We start from the raw sequence: 20989 nt of genomic DNA, 5'->3' as shown, positions 1-20989 counted from the left end.
TGCATCAGAGTTTATGGCTGGCATTGGTTCTGATTGGTCAGGGCCCCTACAAACCACTTGTTATGTATTAATATTTTCATATAGCACCTGCTTATAAGTCACATGCTGCTATGGATGCACCATTTTATGGATGAAAAAACCAAAGCTCAGAGGAGAGAAGAAAATTCCCAAAGCCACACAGCTAGACATTGCAGCCCAAGCAGCCTATGGCACACACAATGTAAACAGCACACCATTCCACCTCAAATCCGGCTTCCAGCCCTCCCTGTCCCAGGCTAGATTGGGCCCTCTCCCACCCTCCATGAGATTATAGTCAGTGATCACTACAGGGTGGGTGGGGGCTGGCTCACTCACAAACCACACCTCCAGGCAGTGCAGTCCATTTGCTCACAAGAGAAACACTCCTGTGGTATACCAGCTTTGCCATCCAAGGGCAAAGAGCTGCATTAGCGCTGGTGTGCAACAGAGCTCGGGGCCACCTGGACCCTAGAGCTTGGTGGGCTTGGTGGTCCCACTGTTTACATGGAGACGGAGTGAAGGCAAAACAGGTTACTTGGAGAAATGGATTGCAAGAGCTGATCTTTAGTGGCTCGTATTTTGCTAACTCCACAGGGGGTAAGCCATGAATCTGGGGACACGCAGTCTGGTGCCCATCACTGTGTGAAACTGACCAGGGCCCTTGCCCTTGCTGTCTGAGCCTTACTTCCCCACCTGTAAAGCTACCTGGGCTGGCTAGGCCCTGAGGCCCCCTCCAGTTCTCCTACTCTGTGAAGGTTGAGGCTGAGCTCTGGGGTCCAATGGCCTGTGCTCAAATGCCAGCACTGGGGCGGGGAAAGTGTCCACTCAGCTTCCCTGTGCTTTGGCTTCTGCACTTGTCAAATAAGGGCAATAAAAGCAGTAGCCACCTCAACCAAACATTACACTTAAAGTGGTAAAGTGCTTAGAATAGCCCAGTCACGGGGCACAGGCTCACGAGCCCTGCATAGTATTACCTTAAGCTGATATGGTCACTCTGGCTCTGAATCTTGCCCAGCAAGTACCATTTTCATGATGCAAGTGGGAAATGAAGAGCCAGAGAGTTTAAGTAACTTGCTCAAGGTCACACAGCTAAAACAGGGCCCGGACCAGTCCTCTGTCTCCCCCATGTCCCTGAGCTGCACTTCTGTCCTCCTGTACCATCACCCACCCCAGGAAGGAGAGGAGTGGTTTGGGCAGCAGGTGAGAGCAGGTCTTCTCCAAGGTGGGAGAAGAAACAGCCTCTGTGTTTCTCCATCCCTGTATCTAACTGTCTACCACAGCCAGCCGGCAGGAGTGGGAGCGATCTGGAGCCTATGTTCAGCAGCCTGGGGCTTCAGGCCTAGTTTCTTTGCTTACCAGCTGTGTGACTTTGAGCAGGGCAGGCAACCTTTCTGGGCCTCCGTGTCCCCATCAGTAACATAAGGGAAAGCAACCCTGCCCAGTCTACTTACAGAGCTGTTACTAGCATTAACCACAATGTCAGATATAAAAGTGCATCCCAGGCTGGGCGCGGTGACTTACACCTGTAATCTCAGCACTTTGGGAGGCTGAGGCAGGCAGATTGCCTGAGGTCAGGAGTTCGAGACCAACCTGGGCAATGCGGTGAAACCCTATCTCTACTGAAATACAAAAAATTAGCCGGGTGTGGCAGTGTACACCTGTAGTCCCAGTTACTCGGGAGGCTGAGGCAAGAGAATTGCTTGAACCCGGGAGGCGGAGGTTGCAGTGAGCCGAGATCACACCACTGCACTCCAGCCTGGGTAACACAGCGAGACTCCATCTCAGAAAAAAAAAAAAGTGCTTCGTTTTGTGTAGGTGGCAAGGGCCTACACAAGGAAGGCCCTACTGAAGGCTCTGTGTCCATCAGGGACCCTGTGTGGGCTGGCTAGAGGCAGCGAGCTGGCTGGAAGGAGCTGTGCCCATTGGTGGAGGGGCACGCCAGCCCATAGTGACCCCAAAGGGAGGAAGTCAAAGGGTTCCCTACTCTGACTCATCTTCTTTCCATTCCTGGGGTCTTCTACCCCAGCTGCCCACTGGCTGGACTCAATGGGAAGGCAGAGAACACATGGCCCACCCAGGCATGCCAAAGGGTACAAGCAAGAGAATACAGAGAACAGATCGGTGGGACAAGCAGGAGACATCCAGGGCCCTGTACGGGAGCCTCTCTGGGACCGTGCCCCTCCCTCCCCAGTCCTGCTTCTGCACACCCAGGAGCTGACTAGACAATAATGGGACACACACTGGAGATAGCACCATCTTCAACCTGTCAGGGGGCTTATTGTAAAAGGAGATTTAGTCTCTTTTTTGCAAGTAAAACAATGAAATCTCCATAATTGTTACAGGAGAAATAAACATGCCAAAATATTTAAGTACTAATAAAACTTAAGAATTATCTCAGCATATTTAAGTATAGATGTATTTTTATGGCAGGCAATGAAGGCAATTGCCAGCAGAAAGCCTTTCATCCAGGCCGTTTAGTACCCACCCTCCTCCTTCAAGGCTTGGGTGGGGAGGGGATGAGAAGGGGGCTAGGGGTGGAACTTGCACAGTGATGGGAAGAGGCTCCCCTTGCAGGCAAGCGGGTCACATGCAGTCACTGAGCAGGTACACCAGATGCTGGGATGGACCGTCTTTATGCTGCTTGGGACTCCCTCCATCCCTGCCGCAGCCCTAGGTGGTTCTAGTATCATCTCTATTTGACAGCAGAAGAATCCAAGGCACATAAAGGTGAAATAACTTGCCCCAGGCCTCACAGCTGGTAACTGCTAGAGCTGGAATGAGATAGCCTGACTGCAGAACTCACACTCGCTCATTACTGCCTGGCCCTGCACGAGGAACAAGGGATACAGGTGTACAGTGAGCTGAGGTCAGGGCCCTCTCGGCCCTTGCCAGGACTATTCAAAAACCTCTGAACAAGTGTCACAGACTCTGTTCCTGCATGCCTGTCCAACACTCCCCACATCTATTCTCAGGGCTGCCGTGGAGGCTTCTCTCTCACTCTGTGTGTGTGCACAACTGTATTATCTGTGTGTGTGCACAGGGGACTTGGCCATCTTCTGCTGAATTGTGCTTCCTTTCTTGAGACTGCAGTTGAAGCCATTATCAGATACCAGGAGCAGCATGCAAAGATGAAGAAGATACAGTCCCTGCATTTGAGGCAACTTCAGGAGAAACTTTCAGAGTTTTTTCCTTAAAACTCTGCACCCACTTAGAACTCACTTCTCATTTCAGTCGCAGGCAACATCCAGCCCCTGGCAACCACCATTCTACTTTCTATTTCTTTTTCTTTGTTCTTTTTTTGAGACGGAGCTTCACTCTTGTTGCCCAGGCTGGAGTGCAATGGTACGATCTCGGCTCACTGCAACCCCCACCTCCTGGGTTCAAGCGATTCTCCTGTCTTAGCCTCCCAAGTAGCTGGTATTACAGGAGTGTGCCACCACGCCTGGCTAATTTTGTATTTGTAGTAGAGACAGGGTTTTACCTTGTAGATCGGGCTGGTCTGGAACTCCTGACCTCAAGTGATCCACCTGCCTCAGCCTCCCAAAATGCTGGGATTACAGGTGTGAGCCACCACGCCCAGCATCTACTTTCTATTTCTAAATTTGATAGTCTAAGTCCCTCATGTAAGTGGACTTGTACAATATTTGTCTTTTTGGACTTATGCCACTTAGCACAATGTCCTCAAGTTTCATCTGTATTACAGCATGTGTTGGAATTTCCATCCCTTTTAAGGCTGAATAGTGTTTCATTGGATGTGTATAGACCACATTTTGTTTATTGATTCATCTGTCAGGGGACACTTGGGTTGCTTCCACCTTTTGGCTGTTGTGACTAATGCTGCTATAAACATGGGGGGTACAAATAGATGTTCAAGTCCCTGCTTTCCTCTCTTTTGGCTGTACACCCAGAAGGGGCATTGCTGGGTCATAGGGGACTCCATGCTTTTGTTTTTGAGGGATCACCATACCGTTTTTAACAGCAGCTGCACTATTTTACATTCCCACCAGTAGTCTACAAGGGTCCCAGTTTCTCTGCATCCTCACCAACACTTGTTATTTTCTGTTTGTTTCTTGTTGTTTTTAGTTGCCGTTCAATGGGTGTGAAGGGGTATCTCACTGTGGTTTCAATTTGCACTTCCCTAATGATTCTTGATGTTTAGTATGTTTGTATGTTCTTATTGGCCATTGCTATATCTTCTTCAGAGAAATGCCTATTCAAATCCTTTGCCCATTTTTTAGTGGACTTGGTTTTATTATTGCTGTTGTTTAGTTGTTACCCATGTCCTATTTCAACAACAGATGAACCACTCAACCATCTTCCCACCGGTAACAGAAATGTGTGAATGAGCATGTGTAGCAATGGGTAGAAAACGAGCATTTATGAAACACTTATTTAATCCTCACAATAATTTCATGAAGAGCTATGATGCTTATACATGGGAAAGCTGAAGTTCGAAGAGATTAGGCAGCTTGCCCAAGGTCACGCAGCTGGTACGCAGGAGAGAGGGGTTTGGATCTTATCTCAGCCCTCACCATAGCCTATCTCTAAGGTGATGCCACTCTGTCTCCCAAGCTGCCTCTCTGAAGAAGCCCAGGCTCCTAAAACAGAGCAGGAGGGCAGCCACAGCAATGTCCAATCCATTATTGTAATCTGTACCAAAGAGACATCCCTAAGTGAATGATGTCACCAGAAGGTTCGGACCAAGGCCCACCATTAATCTCACGGTTACAAACAATGTAGGAAGATTATGCTGGCCTCCAGCCCAGTTAAGTGGACATTTGGATTTTTTCCAAAGCAAATGTGGATACTGTAAATACAGGTCAGCTGGTTTGCAGGAAATCAGCATCTAGACAAAGACGCATCTAGCAAGATATTCCAAAAGTCCTACTGCAAAGAGCCTGGGTCACAGGGTGGCTGCTTGGAGTACATCTGTCACTTACAAACTGCTGTTTTTCATGCATTCACTCGTAACATACTTGCTGAGGGACTTCTGGGTGCCTGGCTGTTTGCTGGGCTTGGGTTCAGGTGTGAATCCTGGAGTTAGAGAGGGGCAGGGAATTATGAGCCTGGCAACCATCCACCTTCTCTTCTCCAGAACAGTCCACCTTCAAACAGAAAATTGACACACAGAGAGGTGGGATCCTTACCTGCAGTCACACAGCAAGTGAAAAAGCTGGGAAGACATCCCAAGTCACTATTAAGTCACTTGACTGCCCTACATCCCAAAATTGTTGTTTAAACTACTGAATTTTCTAAATTGCTTCCCTTTCTCGGAAAGGGTACAGCAATCCTTTGCCACAATGTACATCCTAATTTTGGTTTCTAGACATAAAGTAAATGTAGATATGACTCTATTTCTTTCCCTGGTGAGCACATAGTTAGAGGTTAACCCTTCTTCCCAGGGAAAATTAGAGAACAACACAAGAAGGTAATAAATGTGAGTGCTCATGGCACGGTTTGATTAAGTATCTCATGAGTGGTACAGACAATGAGTCCTTTTAATCGACTCCTGCTCAGGGTCTACGAGAAGGATTGTCCTCCTTCATTAATGCAAACCCACAAGGGCTGCAACTTCACTCCAGGCACTTTACAGGGACTGGATCAAGTGGTCCTGGAGGGGGGTCCCAAGTTTCCCCTTCTCCTTGGGGGTGGGTGTTGCCGTACCAGGCTGGTTCTAGGGGTGCTGCTCTCCTGATAGAATTGGCCAGGGATAGATTTCATATTTCCTTGTTGATCCCCTTAGCAGAGTTGAGAGAGGATTCACTTGCTTAAACACCAAGGGAATAGGGGAGTAAACATGAAAGAACTAGAAGCAGTGTCTCAGGCCAGGGGCTTTGCCCGCCATTGCTGGCTCACCCCTAGATCTCTGCCCAAACTTCATGCCAGAAGAGTTGGTTGCTGACCCAGGGCTCCCAGACTAGGATTTGGGAATCCTGGCTTTGGGGCTTCTCCTGGACTAGGATTTGGGAACCCTGGCTTTGGGGCTTCTTCTTGGTAAGAGATGCCATTTGGCCACTCTATGCAGATGATAAATTCCTCATTTCTTTAGCACAGAAACTAAATCTTAATCAAGTATACAGCAAGTATGAATGCTTGGGAAATCTTGGGGAAGGAAAGAAGGAAGGAAGCAAGCAAGGAAGGAAGGGAGGGAGAAAGAGAGGGAGGAAGAGAGGAAAGTGTGTCAGTGCATTCTCGCTTTGCTATAAAGAAATGCCTGAGACTAGGTAATTTATAAAGAAAGAGGTTTAATTGGCTCATAACTCCACAGGCCGTACAGAAAGCACGATGCTGGCATATGCTCAGCTTCTTGAGGAAAAGCCTAAGGAAACTTACAATCACGGTAGAAGGCAAAGAAAAAGCAGGCACATCTTACATGGTGGTAGCAGGAGCAAGCTAGAGAGAATAGGGATGTGTCCCACACTTTTAAACAACCAGATCTCAATATCAAGAGAATAGCACCAAGAGAATGGTACTAAACCAGTCATGAGAAATCCGTCTCCATGATCCAATCATCTCCCATCAGGCCCCACGCACAACACTGGAGATTATGATTCGACATGAGATTTGGGTGGGGACACAGATCCAAACCATATCCGAAGTAAAAGGGGAACAAAAGAAAGAAAAAAAGAAGGAAAGGAAGTAAGGAAGGTAGGTGTTGAGGGAGAGAGGAAGGAAGGGATAAACACAGAGGAAAAGAAAAAAGAAGGAAAGAAAGAAGGAAGGAAGCAAAAAAGAAAGGGAGGAAGAAATAAGGAAGGACAAATAGAAAACTTTCTTTTTAACAAAAGCCATGAGATTCATCTGGTTTTTCTGCATTTGTTGGGAGTGGTAGATATTTTTGTCAGTAAAGCCTGGTATATATAACTTGTAGTCACTTAATGTTTGCTGAGAGAATAGATGACTGTTATGGAGATTTCTGATTTGTTTACTTAAGGGGAGTTCTCCTTATGGAATCATAATGGCCACAATTAGTAAGATCAAGAGGAATATGCAGACTAAGGCTTTGATTTTAAATCACAAGGAAATACACAAGAACATGATAAAATTTTCATATTAGCAGGCCAATTTGAACTAAATGTAGCCAAGCTATTCTCAATGCCACCTGTGTTTAGTGTGACTTCGAGGTCACAGCCGGTCCAATATCATTTCTCTGAGTCAAGCTCTTATATCACCAGTGAAAGGGCTCTTGTCTGAACACAGCTTATGACTCACCTCTTAACTTTCAAACCGAGAGCATGAAAATTCTCAAATGAGCTAGAGGAGGTGATCTAGGGATAGTCAGAGAGAGGGACGAAAAGGAGTGCCTATCTAGTTGCTGATGGAAACAGACTGATTAATCCAGATACAAAAAAGACATTTCCTTAAACATTTCTGAATTCAGAATTGTTTGCTATCAATTAAAATGTTGAGATGATCTCTTTTTTTCTAAGTGGTGGCTTCACCCCCTCCTGAACCATTTCCCTTCCAGAAAATCAAGACCTTCTACCACCTTCACTCCGCCTCCCAGTTCATGATTCAGAAAATGAAGTTTGAAAAAGGTACCTAAAAATGGAAGAGGAGTGAGGAGCTCTGCAGGGTGAGGCCCAACATCTTGCCACGTTAACCCTGCGAACTCAGCCCCAGTAAACGAGGCTGGGAACCATTAATGCCTAATGATGTTGCATTGTCTTCCAATAACAAACCATCTCACCAGTTGGTTTTATAGAGGACCAGCTGTTGTTAACTGGGCAAGATGAGCATGAAATGGCAGCTTTCACACCTGACCAAGAGAGAGCTGCAGCATCAGGGGGCAGGCTGAGCCTCGCCTGCATGCAGGGGGGCTGCTTAGATCTGCCTTGGCGAAGGGGAGATGCAGACAGTACCTGGGGGTTCCCGCTCCTCTCACATCCTTAGGGGGCAGAAAGAACAGGAGAGCTCAAGTTCCTTTAGCATCTCACCATCTCCTTCCCAAGCCCAGTGACATCCCACATACCATGCTGTGGCATCTTTGTGTACCTGTGGGAGTCCGTCTAGAAAAGTGAGGGGCAACTCAAAGTTAGGGGCCCAACATTGCACCCCGAGAGCCTGGCCCAGAATCTGACATAGTCCAGACTCTGCAGAGGAGGCATGACCAGGTTCTTTACCACTGACCCTAGTCTCTGCTCCCTGGACACAGGTGACTGGCCCAGGAATAGACAGCAATTTATAGGCTACCAACAACCAGTGACATGAGGGCCTGGCTCTCACATAGAAGCTGGCTCGATCACATTTTCTCCCTTGGCATTTCATCAAAGAGACACAAAAAGAGGTGGTCACTTAGCAGTAGGCTCAAATCAAAGGGAGTAGGGACCACAACTGTGATATAAAGAGGTTAGGGCAGCCATGGAAGGAGTCAGGATTAAGCCAGCTGGTCCATAGGGACAGGAAACTGGTGTGCACACTTGAGAAGGGACAGAGGTGTCAGAGGGAGACTTCAAGAAAATTCCGGACCCCTTGGTCTTCCAGGAGCGCTCACTTTGCCGTATGATAAACCCACCAAAGGAGTCAGCCCCTGTTCTTTGTATTCCAGAGCTCCATGTCTAGAAAAATTGCTCCAAAGAGCCATCCCTCAAGATTAGCAAAGAGACATAGGCACTCTCTGGTGAAAGGCAGTTCCTGAGGTTTTGCCACGAAAGCCGAAGGAGCTGGGAACTCTCACGTGTGGAATAGCAATGGTGTGCACGTAAACTTGGAGTCACGGGTGGTCTTCCTAACACACCTGGAAGCATGTTAGTTACATTATCCCCATTTCTCAGATGGGAAACTGAGGCTCTGTAATGTCGAGCATCCTGCTCATCTTCAGTGAATGGCAGACTTGAAGCAAGTCCGTGTGACTCTCCTCCAGTTCTCTTTTGATAGCACTGCACTGTTGCTGCTGGCATTTGAGAACCACTGCAGGCTCTCCGCTGGCACGCAGAGCCAGGGAGCTCAGTCAAGCGGCCTTGACTCCTGCAGACTGAGAAAAGCACAGGCCTCCCTCCTCACCTGTTTGCCTTTATTCTCAGCATTGCTGCGAAAGACGGGAATGCGGAGCATTAAAACGTGTACTGTAAATAAACCAAATTAAAGTAAAATTGACTCATTTAGCAACCAGCCTCCGATCTTGCATTAGAAGCAATTGAAGAGATTTCACAGATTTTGGTAACCAGATAAGATTATTATATAAACAGACTTCTGCATTGAATGATGAGCCATATCTTGAGGACAATATTTGAAATCAATAGCAATACAGGCTGAGAATTAAGTAATGTGGTTAAGCACTTTTGAATGATGCCATTTTTAAGAGCTGATTAGAAATAAATATGCCAATTGCAGCAGAGCTGATAGCTGGAATCAAGTGATGATTAATCAATTTGGGCCTGAGAGCCAGGTAGGCCATCTTGGGGAGAATGTTGCCAGCCCTGCACTCTGGCTTGCTGGAAAGGGGTTGAGAATGCTCTGGGGCCTGAGGCAGCAGGCTCGGGGCTGTACAGAGGCCAATGGTGGCCCAGGGAAGGGCTGAGAAAGATGTTAGAGTCCTCATGCAGAAGCCTAGCTCTGCCCACCTGGTGCTGGCCACCACGGTGTTTGGAAAGGTGCCTGAGAGCCGGCACAGGATTAGCTGTAAGCTGCTTAAGCTGCTCACGCAGGGTGAGCCTGCAGCAGAGAGGAAGTTATGGTTGGGGACACTGGTGACCCTGGGATTGCATTTCGAATGCCCAATTACCACTCAACTGGGAAATGATTGGTCTTTTGGTGGCCCTGTAATCATCTCTCACCTGGACAATTGCACCAGCTTCCTAATGGGTCCCCACATGAACCGTGAGCTGGGCGGATGCATTCCACACACAGTCACCATGATGATCTTTCTAAAGCATTGCTCAGATCTTGTCACTCACCTTGTAGAAACCCAGTGCTGCCTCCCCTGCACCTTAGGTCAATTCCAGATACCTTAGCTTAGGGTTCAAGCCCCCTTCATGGCCCAGTCATCTCTAGTTGCCTCATTTTTTCCTTTCTCCCATTCCTGCCCTATGATTTCATCAAACAGAAGGTTTTATCAGTGCCCAGGAATCCCCTGTTCTTTGAGTGTTGTCTCTGCTCCTGCTGGGCCCTGCCTACTTTCTTGTCTACAGAAGCCCCAGCCCCTCTCCCACCTAATTCAAAGGCCACCTCCTTGGGAAAGCCCACTTTGACTCTTCCTTTCCCCAACCCAAACACAAGCACAACTAGCTGGTCTCTCTTTGTTACAACCCTTTTCCTGTTTCATATCACTATCATTCATTATGTCTTTTTATTCTATAAATACTGATTGGCACTTTTGCAGTGCTATTCACTCTGGCTAACCCTAGAGATACAGGGAGAGAACACAGACATGGCCCCTCCCCTCCTGGAGCTCAGTATTTCACTCAGGCATTTAATGCTTTGTGCAACTGTCTCAGCTCTGGGAGGCAAGACATTCTTATTTAATTCTCCTGGCACAAGTGAATGAATGAATGAATGAATGAATGAATGAATGTGAGATAACACAAATGAATAAGAGGCAAAGGTGGATCAGTGGATGGAGGCTGCAATAAAGCAAATTTTTGCTTGGTGGAAAAAGCTGGGGTTTTGCCCAGCACTGCATAAACTGCCTTCCGCGGGGTTGAGCTCTCAGGAACTTGAGGCATCCATGCGGAGGAAAACCATCTGTCAAAGAGAGACCCGAAAAGACAGAATTGGCTGGGGATTGAAGTTGCAGGGCTGGGGGCTCTAGCCTCAGCCCTATCACTGACTCACTATGTGAATTCAGGTAGACCTTAGCAACAGTGTATCCTCTCTTTGAGCCTCAGCTTCCCTGTTTGTAAAATGAAGACATTGGACTATAAGTGGTAGAAGAAAATGGGATACTTCTTCTTGAATGTTGGTGACCTTCAAACAACGTCTTCAACAGCGCACCATAAATAAGATTCTATATGTCATGTTAGACACAGAGAAAGATTTTAACAGGTATGAGATGATGGAAGAAAAGTTAAGTGCAAGATTTTATAACAGGAGTCTGATAAATGCCAGAGACACTTGTGTGAACTAGTGTAGCCTGGGGAGGTTTCTTGGAGGAGGTACGGCATGATCGACCTAAAGCGTAAACAGGACATAATTATTTGAAAAAAGGAGACATGCATTTCAGGTTGAAGGGAGAGCAAGACAACGTCTTAATCAGCAAGACAATGTCCCCAGTGCCCCTGTGACACATCCACATGCCATGCCCTCATTGCTAACCTGGGATGTTGCTGAGGAGGGCGCCCTGTTAGAAGGCTGAGTTTCTTGCTCCAGAGGAGCAGATGTGGGCTCTTCTTTGCCATGGGTTTGTTGTTTCCTGCTTTCATCAGGCCTGTGACCTCCAGCCCCATTAGGATGTGGGCTGGCCCCACCTCTGTAGGCTGGATGTGGGTTGGGAGGCTGACCTGGCCCTCATGGAGGACCCTGGCTCCAATCCTCATGGATCTGCAGGCTGTGAGCTCCTCTGCTCAGGAGATGGGGGTGTTGAATTCCCTAATGGTTCCCTAGAAAGGGACTGTTGCATACAGGTGAGCCAAGAACACGCAGAGGACCCCTTTCCCCAAGTGATCAGCCAGGCTTGGGGTCTCTCGGTGGAAGCCTGGAGCTGGGGCTGCTGGAAATGGCCGTCTTTGCTTGAGTTGCTCACCTGTGAGGGCCATCTGTCTGCCAGATTGCTCCTCATACTTCTGTCTGACCACTCATCTCTGGCATTCCCAGCTCGGTGAACTCAAGGCTCTGTTGGAACACTGGGTGATGGGACCCACGCAGGGGCCTTCCCTGTTGGCTGCCAAACTCGCACTGAGGTCAGAGAAGGAGGCTCTGTGTGGCCATGCGAGGCTCCCCACTTCCCTCTCTTAACTCGCTTTCCCACTCTGACTTCCTTCCTTTCCAGAACTACAGCCTGAGGCAGCAAGAAGGACCCCTAAAGGTCACTAAGAGCACATAGAGATGGAGAAACTGAGGCTGAGAGAAGCGAGGAGACTCTCCCAAGACTCCAGGATGCATCAGCCAAGGAGCAGAGACCAGTGCCCTGATGTCCGACCTGTTTTCTGTCCACTACAGCATAGGGTCCTGGCCTCATTAACTGTCCATGGGCTCTTTCTCTCCATTAGAGGTGAAGCCCTGGGGACAGGATCTGCACTTTCTACAGAACCCACAGAAGCCATGCAGAAGCCAGGCCTTTCTCCCCCCTTCCCCTTCCTCTGCCTCCGCCTCTGCTCTCGCTGGTTCCAACTGTCGCGGACCCTCCTGCCCCTCCTGACTTCTGCTTGCTGTCCTGGCCTGGCTCTCCCAGACCCTCTTTCAGCACCTGCACCCCTGCAGCTTCCAACTGTTGGCCAAGTGTTGTGCTGTCACCAAGTTCTAAACGTGGCTACTCTATTTTCTCTGGTTCTTTCTCTTTGGGCTGAGCCAAAAATAAAAAGCAGTCACACCCAAGGTTCAAGTTAAACACATGTACTTACTTCCCAGTTTCCTTCTCCTTGACATACATGGTATGAGGAAGAGGGCCAGAGTGCACCCCAATCTCACCCACCCTGCAGGAGCCCACACAAGCCAACTGAGGGGGCCTGCCACCCAGCTAGAATTGCAGGACAGCTTCTTCTGGCCCAGGGAGAGCCACCTGCTCTGTCGTCGGGCCCAGCAGCAGGAGTGGTACAGCTGACTGACTTCCCACATGTCCAGGATAGGAGACATGCACTCCCTCTTCTTATGAGCTAACCAGACTCAGTGTAGCTGCAGTTTCTGTTGGTGCCACCAGATTTACTCAGCTACTTTCTCTCCACTTCTTCCCAAGAAATTGTGCTTACTCAAGTTTTAGCCAAGAGAGCCATTATCATAACACAAATATTTTAGAATGATAAGCCTAGAAAGTTCTACTAAACATTTTGACGATGGATGCCCATCTGAAAGGATTCTCATTATGTGACACATTGAGTCTGGAATCCCTGGCCCAATAAGGTGAGACCTGGGCTCTTCCCCAGCTGACCGCTATCCAAAGTCCAACTTCCACAGCTTGGCGTGGCTCCGATGGACAGTAGGGTGAAGAGGGTGGACTGAAAATTTCATGCAGAGCAACTGACTGGAAAATGTACTTAGTGTCTCTTTTTTCGTGGTGATGGCTACAGATGTGCCAGAAAGTGCTGGAAACATTCTTCCCTTTCTCTGCCTTCACCAAGGAGGAAATGGTGCAGTTTCTTAAAACTGAAGAACTTCTCCCCAGGGGATTTAATTTTATATATATATATATATATATATATATATATTTCAGAGCAAGATAGTATAATTTTCTAGCCCCTAAAGAAGGCTTTTTAGTTTACAGGAGGAGGACTATCAGGAAGGTGAGTCCAGGTGATGTGGGGGAACATGCAGGTGGAGCCTTTGAGGCAGAAGAGAGGAGGAGCAGGGACCCTAGGCTGAACTGGGCAAATACCACCAGCACTAGAGGCTGGGGTGGGGTGAACGGCTCCCCAGTATCTGAGGCTATCAATACGCCTTGCATTCTAAAGACGTTAGCAACTGGGCATGCCCCACCAGCAAGGAGCATCTTCCCTGTATCTGAGGCTGTTGGCACACCTTGCACCCCAAAGAGGTTAGCAATGGGGAAATGCCAGCAGCAAAGGTGTTTCTCCAGTATCTGAGGCTGTTGGCACATCCTGCACCCCAAACACATTAGCAGCATGGGCTACATGCACATGGGCCTTGTGGGAGGGGGTGTTTGTTTAAAGGCCAAGGAAAGACCAGTGTTTGGAAACTAGAAGTACACAGATGGAAAAAGGGTAGTAGCCGTGGGCTGGGTGGATGGATGGTGGGGGAACTGAACCACTTTCACAGAAGCCAAAGACCAAGCCCACAGGGACCCGGTGAGCCTTCCCAGGCTTCTGGCTGCCCCAGCGACGCTAGCACAAAGCCAGCTGGGCTATCCTGGGAGTGCCCGACATTCTATTCCAGTATTTCAGTTGGGGCTCTTTCTCTTTTATTTTAAAAAAATTACCTATTTTTAAAAAAATCAACAATTACTGAATTCACTCAGTTTTAGGCCACATGTTTAACACCCAGAGTAGGCAAATGAATCAGACACAGGCTCATGGGCCCTAATGGGGTTCGAGCTCTATCAGAGGCGGTAGTTCAGAAAGAAAAGCTGGCAGCAGACTGTGACACAGATGGCAGGAGTGAGGGAGGACGTGGGGAGCACAAACAGGGGCGGCCCATTCTTGGTGGGGTGGAGTCAGGCATGGGTTTGGGAAAAGGTGTCTCCCAGACCAAGTGCTTCTCTGACTAGAGGCTGGGGTGGGGTGAGTGGCTTCAACACGCCCTGCGTTCTCAGCACTTGGCTTTTTAAAGAGACTTTCTCATCTATTTCCCCAAGTGATTCTCACAATAACTGTGGTTTCTGATCTTATTCGCCAACACTCTCATCCTCCCCAGCTGTATAAACATTTGGGTGAAGTGACTGGGTATAAGCAATTATTCTGGAAGCCCAGCGTGTGGCCCGCAGAGGGGCATGTGTGTGCATTTGAATGATGTGTGCCCCCTCATGTGAGAGTTGGGCCCCGAGCAAGCAGCTCAGGGAAGCACCCAGGCTCCTGGAGGACCCATTGCTCAGTAACAGTATCAGCCTCAAAAACAAACAACATCACCCTAAGTGATCCCTCCAGATGTGCTCAAAGCAATCTCACAGTAAATAATTGTGTCCAGCCCAACAGGGTGGGGACGGATTTAGCAGGAAAAGGCTGCTCAGAAGAGAGAGGTTTCCTCCCTTTGAGAAGTTTCTGTCATCTCCTGCTAGCTAACCCATTGGCGTGAGATGGAAGGGGGGCCGGCTAGGCCTGGAACAGTAGGCTAGAGGATACTGAGGATGGTGCAAGGCTCTGTGAGCCTGGGTCCCGCTCAGGAATCCAGGTGTGGGGCTGGGGCTATCGGGAGCCTCTTGTTACTAATCAGTGCGGATAAAGACTTCAAGCAAAGGGAAACCAACGTTCTTTGAGTATTTGCATTAGGCTCTTTGGCACCTGTGCACTGAGTGTGACGTGGGTGTTATGATTCCTCACTTACCTGAGAGAAAACTGAGGCTCAGAGAAGACTGAGGCTTACAACACCACACAGCTGTGAGGAATCAGAGTTGACAATTGAACCTGGATGTGTTTGAGCCCTAGGCCAGCTCTTCTGCACTTGATCATACTTCCTGTCATGAATGGGTTCAGTCCAAGGACTTGCACGGTGCAAGGGAGGTCCCATCTGAGGGTGCAAACATTAAATCAACATTCACTCTGGGGGTCATGCAAGTGCACGGTCTGCATCTCAGGGAGGGGGCCTCCTTCCATGAAGTCCCTGGGCCTCTTCTTGCCTCAGCTTGGGAGGCAGCTCTGGGCCTCCCTCTGCCCAGGCTTCAGCTCCATGGGTTCTCCTTCTATCCTTTGGCTGTTGCAGCCTCTTTTCCAGAGACCATGAAAAGGGATTGTGAAAGCGACCATAACACTGAGAACACAAGACGATTCATCTGTATCTTTTTCTACATCAGATGAAGTCCAGTTGACATCCCCGCCCACCTGGGCTCGTGAGAAGTTAGTGTCTGTCCCCTTGGAGTTCCCCTGCAATTCTCTCATTCATGGAAGACCCCCATGTTTATGCAATGAAATAAATTAAATGCGGCCCCATTTCCTCCTCTTTATTAGTTTATTATTGCATCTGCTAGGACTCTTTCCCATGCCTGCACAGTTCTTTCAGAAAAGGCCAAATCTGCTGGGACCCGCCACCTCACTTCCACCCATATGTCTCCTGACTCCCTGGATGAAGCGAATATTGAAGGGCCTTTCTTCAGCTCCACTTATATGTTTCTACACCAAATTGAGCTTGTTTGAAAAGAAGTGATGGAACTGTGGTCTTCACACAGGTGTCCATGACTTCCTCCTCAAGTCACTAAAGACTTCAGCTCCCTGATGGTGGCCAGGGATAACAACTTCCACCTGCTGAGTGCACACCATGTCTGGGCCCTGCGCAGACACTGTTCCAACCTGAAGAGGCTGCAGAAAAGCTCAGGCATGGCCAGACAGTGCTTGGTTGGAGGGCCTTTTCCTTCCTGTAAACCACCCTGTGTGCAACGTTTGCGTGACTTTTCTCCGTTCTTCATAGCTTCACAGGACGGGATGTAGCATCCTGGTAAATGAAAAAAGCAAGTTGCAGAATGATACATAAAATAAAATGCAATCGTGTTAAGCACACTTGCAATAGGTCTGTATTTTTTTTCTGGATACATATTTATATATGTAAATACTGGGAAAATGTCTAGAAGGACACACCCCAATTAATACTTATAGTTATCTCGCAGGTGGCCATTGGATGGGAGGAGCAGTGGTCAAATAATACTTTAGTCTTATCTATAATATTTTATAAGGAGCAGTTATCTAGATTTTATTTATGCAATTAAAATTAATTTTACAATGAAAGGAAATGGCAAAAAATGGCATACGTGCTGTGACAATCTTAGTGACTGCAAGTCTGAGAGTAAAGCCTCTTTCTACCATTTTGTGAGCTAGCTTTGTTACAAAGAAAGTGCTGGGGGAATTAAATGCTAGTTGTGATAGGTAATTTCTCTGGAAGCCTAAGGTCCCACAGCACAGGGGCTAGAGAAATTTTTTTAAAACATATATTTGTTTTATACTGGCAAAAGTGACATATATTCACAGTAGATGATTTTCAAGCTATTGAAAAGTTGTTTTATTTTTTTTTTGAGATTAAGTCTTGCTCTGTCACCCAGGCAGGAGTTGCAATGGTGTGATCTCTGCTCACTGCAACCTCTGCCTTCGGGGTTCAAGCGATTCTCCTGCCTCAGCCTCTCAAGTAGCTGGGATTACAGGTGCGCACCACCATGCCCGGCTAATTTTTTGTATTTTTAGTAGAGACTGGGTTTCACCATGTTGGCCAGGCTGGCCTTGAACTCCTGACCACATGATCTGCCCACCTTGGCCTCCCAAAGAGCTGGGATTACAGGCGTGAGCCACTGCGCCTGGCTGAAAAGTTTTAAAAGGAAAATGGAAACCTCTTCCACCCATAGAGTCGTAATCATGGTTAATATTTCAGCACAGGGGCTACTGTGGATTTGGACACACCTGGAGTCACACCCCACCTCTGCCAGCCACCTGTACCATATAAAACTTAGTCCTGGAGCTGTGAGTAGGGAAGATAATACTCAGTCATAGGGTGAGAACTAATTAACTGAGGGTGCTCTGCAGTGAGTGCCAGGAGTGTTCAGTAAATACAAGTACTCACTGTGCGCTAGTTGGCAGCGTCACACCTTCATATATGTTTTTCCACCAAATTGGGATCATACAATATATGTTGTATTTATCCCGTTTATCTGATATTTTAACATGCACACTTTTAATGTGGGCACTCTTGAGTCCTTGGGGACACAAATTGAGCTGTGCCAGGCCAACTTGCAGAGCTGGTGGTGAGAGCTGTGTCCTGTACCTGCTCTGAAGCCATTCATGGCTCCCTGCTGCTGCCAGAATAAATCTAATTTACTTGGAGTCTGTCTGGGTTCTTCAGACTCTGGCCGTATGCTGGCTGCCCTGCCTTTTCCCCATCTGCTTAGCCTGCTCCCTTTGCATCCAGATTCCCCTGAGTGAGTCATCCTGACACCTCCCAGCCTCCAGCCCCATGCCCGGAACTCCACCTTTCTCCTTGTGTCCATTCAAACCCAGTCTCTCCATTGGGGCTCTTGTCCTCATTGTTCAGGTACAATAATCCCCTCAATTTCTCAGTTCCACACTTTCCAGAGCACTGGTGTGACCCAAACACTTTCGACCTCAATCAGTCAACTTCATTCACTGTTTGGTATTCATTTTTCTCTCCTCAGCTACATTGCATGTCCCTAAAGACTGGGGTGTTGCAATTTGCCACTTTTCTTTTTTTAATTCTAAAAGTTACCTAGGACTGTGCTGAACACATAGGAAACACCCAGATACGTGTTGGCTGGTGTTTTTGCACCAGATAATGAGTGACTGGGTGTTTTTTGTTTGTTGCTTTTCCTAGCCTCAGGAATGTCTCCTGGCTGGGTCAGCTGTCAGCTAAGAAACACAGACCTTGTCTCGTGGCATGGATATCTGCAGTTGTTATCTTTCCAGCAGCCATACCCCTGTTTTTTCATAACCCTTTTCCCATTCTCTGTCCACGTGTTTAGCAATGAAATGGGGTCAACCCTGGCTTAGGGATTGAGTCTCATTCCTGGTCACAGTGATTGGTTTAGGATGGACAGAGGACATATACAGTCCAACAAAATACCACCCTGGAACTTTTACTACACAAAAAGGGAGAAATATAAAGGACTCTCCCTCCTGGTCTTTGTTTTAGAAGATAAGGAATTCTGGGCCTGCCAGCAGCCACCATATGGAGGAATTTTACCTGAGAGCAGAGCCACTACTTGGGAAAACAGTCAAGATATGAAGGGAGTGTTGGATGTGTTACTATTAAGTGGTGGTGTCTGAACCCTGGATCCAGCCAAACCTGCAGCCAAATCCTATCCTTGTTATTTTTAGCTATATGACCCAAAATGTTTTTGGTTTTATTAAATCAGTTTGGCTTAGCTTTTCTGTCACTTATAACTCAAAGACTCTAGGCTTGCCTCAGCCCCTAGTTCTAAGACTTCTCTTATCTGAACTCCTTTTCCACAGAAACTGAACATCTTGGAGCAGCCATAACAGACCCCGGAGTCCAAGTCCATCCTCCTGGCTCTTACCTCCCAAGACCACACAAGGAGCTGCAGAACTGGAGCTGGGACTGAATGTCTCCAGGACAGGGCTGTGCTGCTCTCCTGAGCCTTTGAGAGGACTGTGGGCGCTCACACAACCCATCACAGCTGTAGGTCTCAGGAAAACAGAGTGGTAATTGTATTACAAGGGCTTCCATGGGAAGCTGCAAGGGACTTGAAGTGAGCAATGCACACAGCCTGCTTCCAGGTACCTTCTAAGAAGCCCAAGGAAACCACATTCTTCTTGCTTTTGTGATTACTGTAAGATAGCAGAGGATGTGCTCCTGGGTGTCAGGTGTGCTGAAACTGGGCAGAAAGCTCTCAGTGCCAGGAACAGCCAAGGGTATCTGCCTCAGCTCCACAGGGATACCTGTTAAACAGGCAACCCACAAGCATGACAGTCACATACACTGCAGGCACCTGTCCCAGTGGACAGCAGTTACCTCAGGGGGCCAAATCAGAGGGCCCCCACTCCCTAACCCCTGGGACCATCAACCATGCCACTCGTTCTTGCCAAGCTTGGACACAGCCTTGGTCTCTTTCTCAAGGCAGCTCTGGATGACCACAACCAATGTTGGAGAATTTGAAAGTGAGGTTAAACATTTTTATCAGCTATAGGAAAGGAATTCTGATATGAAACACTGCAATACCTACTATAGTCACTCAACAAACTCGAGCTTCTAATATCTGAACTGGGGAGGCAGTTAAACCAGGAGGCATTTAGTGTGACTACCATGTTTCATAGGTTATGGAACTGAGGCCCAGAGAGGGAAAGTGATCAGCCAAAGGTCACTTAGAGTATTCATGGCAGATCTGAGTCTGCAACTTGGGTCTCCTGACTCCCAATAGAGTGTCCTTTCTACTCCCCTTCAGCTTCTCAAACCTCACCCCTAACTCTGGTCCACAGCTGAACGGATTCTTCCCACAGATCCAGGAGTTCTTGAGTCATCACAGACCATCGCTATGGGAGAATGCACCATGTTGGTGGAGGCAGCCACACTCTCTTAATACAAAGGACAAGATGCATTAGTCAGTAATGGCCACAACAGTGCTATGTAACAAACCACCCTGGAACTCAGGGGCTTACAATAGCAAGGATATAACCTCACGTTCATGGGTCTGCAGATGAACAGAGAATTAGGTGACCCAGGCTGGACTTGGCTGGACAGGCCTCCTTTGGAATGCTGGTTGGCTGAGCTTGGCTCCAGGGTGAGGATTGGAATGCAAGTGGCTTAACATGTGTTCAATCTGTAGCTCAAGCTACAGCCTAGAAGGCTTTTATTGCAAATCAAGGAAGCACACAATAATGAGTGGAAATTTGAAGCCTTTTGAAGCCTTGGCTCAGAACTAGCATGTTATCACTTCTACCTACACTCTGTTGGTCAAAGAAAGTCATCCTAATGATATGGATCAGAGGAATAGACTCCATCTCTAGTAGGAACTACAGAAGTCTCATGACAAAGAGCATAGATATGTATTCTCATACACAGGAGCGAGGAAGACTTGAGAGCAAACATCTAATCTACCATGTGAAGTTTCAGTCTCCCCACATTGTCCTATCTCCATTCTTGAGTCAATGTGCTGCCATCATCCTACATCTTTGCCTCCACCTCCCTTCATTAGAGATGCACAAAGTTGCTTCTTGTAAGTGAGTCTCAGTTAAACTCCTGCATGTGCCATTTAATGCTCCTTCTAGAACAGAGCCAATGAAAGGGCTCCTCCCTGCTTTCAGTTTTTCTCAGCTCCAGCCCATCATGGCTAAAGAGCCAGATGAATCTTTCTGAGGTCTGGATTTTTATCAGTCCATACCAGTGTGAAAGGCTTTAATGGCTTCCACCACCCACAACATTAAGCTTTAACCCCCAAGCCTGGCGTTCTAATCCTAAAGCATTACACTGCTCTGTCCAACTATTGCCTACTGTTAGGTACTGACTGTCCTGGCCTAACTGGACAGAGTGTCCTTCATTTGTCTGCATTTTTTGGTCTCTGTGACCCACCTCATAATATCTCATGGCTTTCTCCCCAGCCCCTTACACTGGCTGAGCTCCATGTATTCTGTATCAGTAGGGTTCAACCAGAGAAACAAAATCAGTAGGAGAGACATATTAAAACATTTATTGCAAAGAAATGGCTAATCCAATTCTGGAGGTTGGCTAGACAAGTCTAAAATCTGTAGGACAGGCTATCCAG

This window comes from Pongo pygmaeus, chromosome 8 (genome assembly GCF_028885625.2).
Source record: "Pongo pygmaeus isolate AG05252 chromosome 8, NHGRI_mPonPyg2-v2.0_pri, whole genome shotgun sequence".
NCBI lineage: Eukaryota > Metazoa > Chordata > Mammalia > Primates > Hominidae > Pongo > Pongo pygmaeus.
This window is presented reverse-complemented; position numbering follows the sequence as displayed.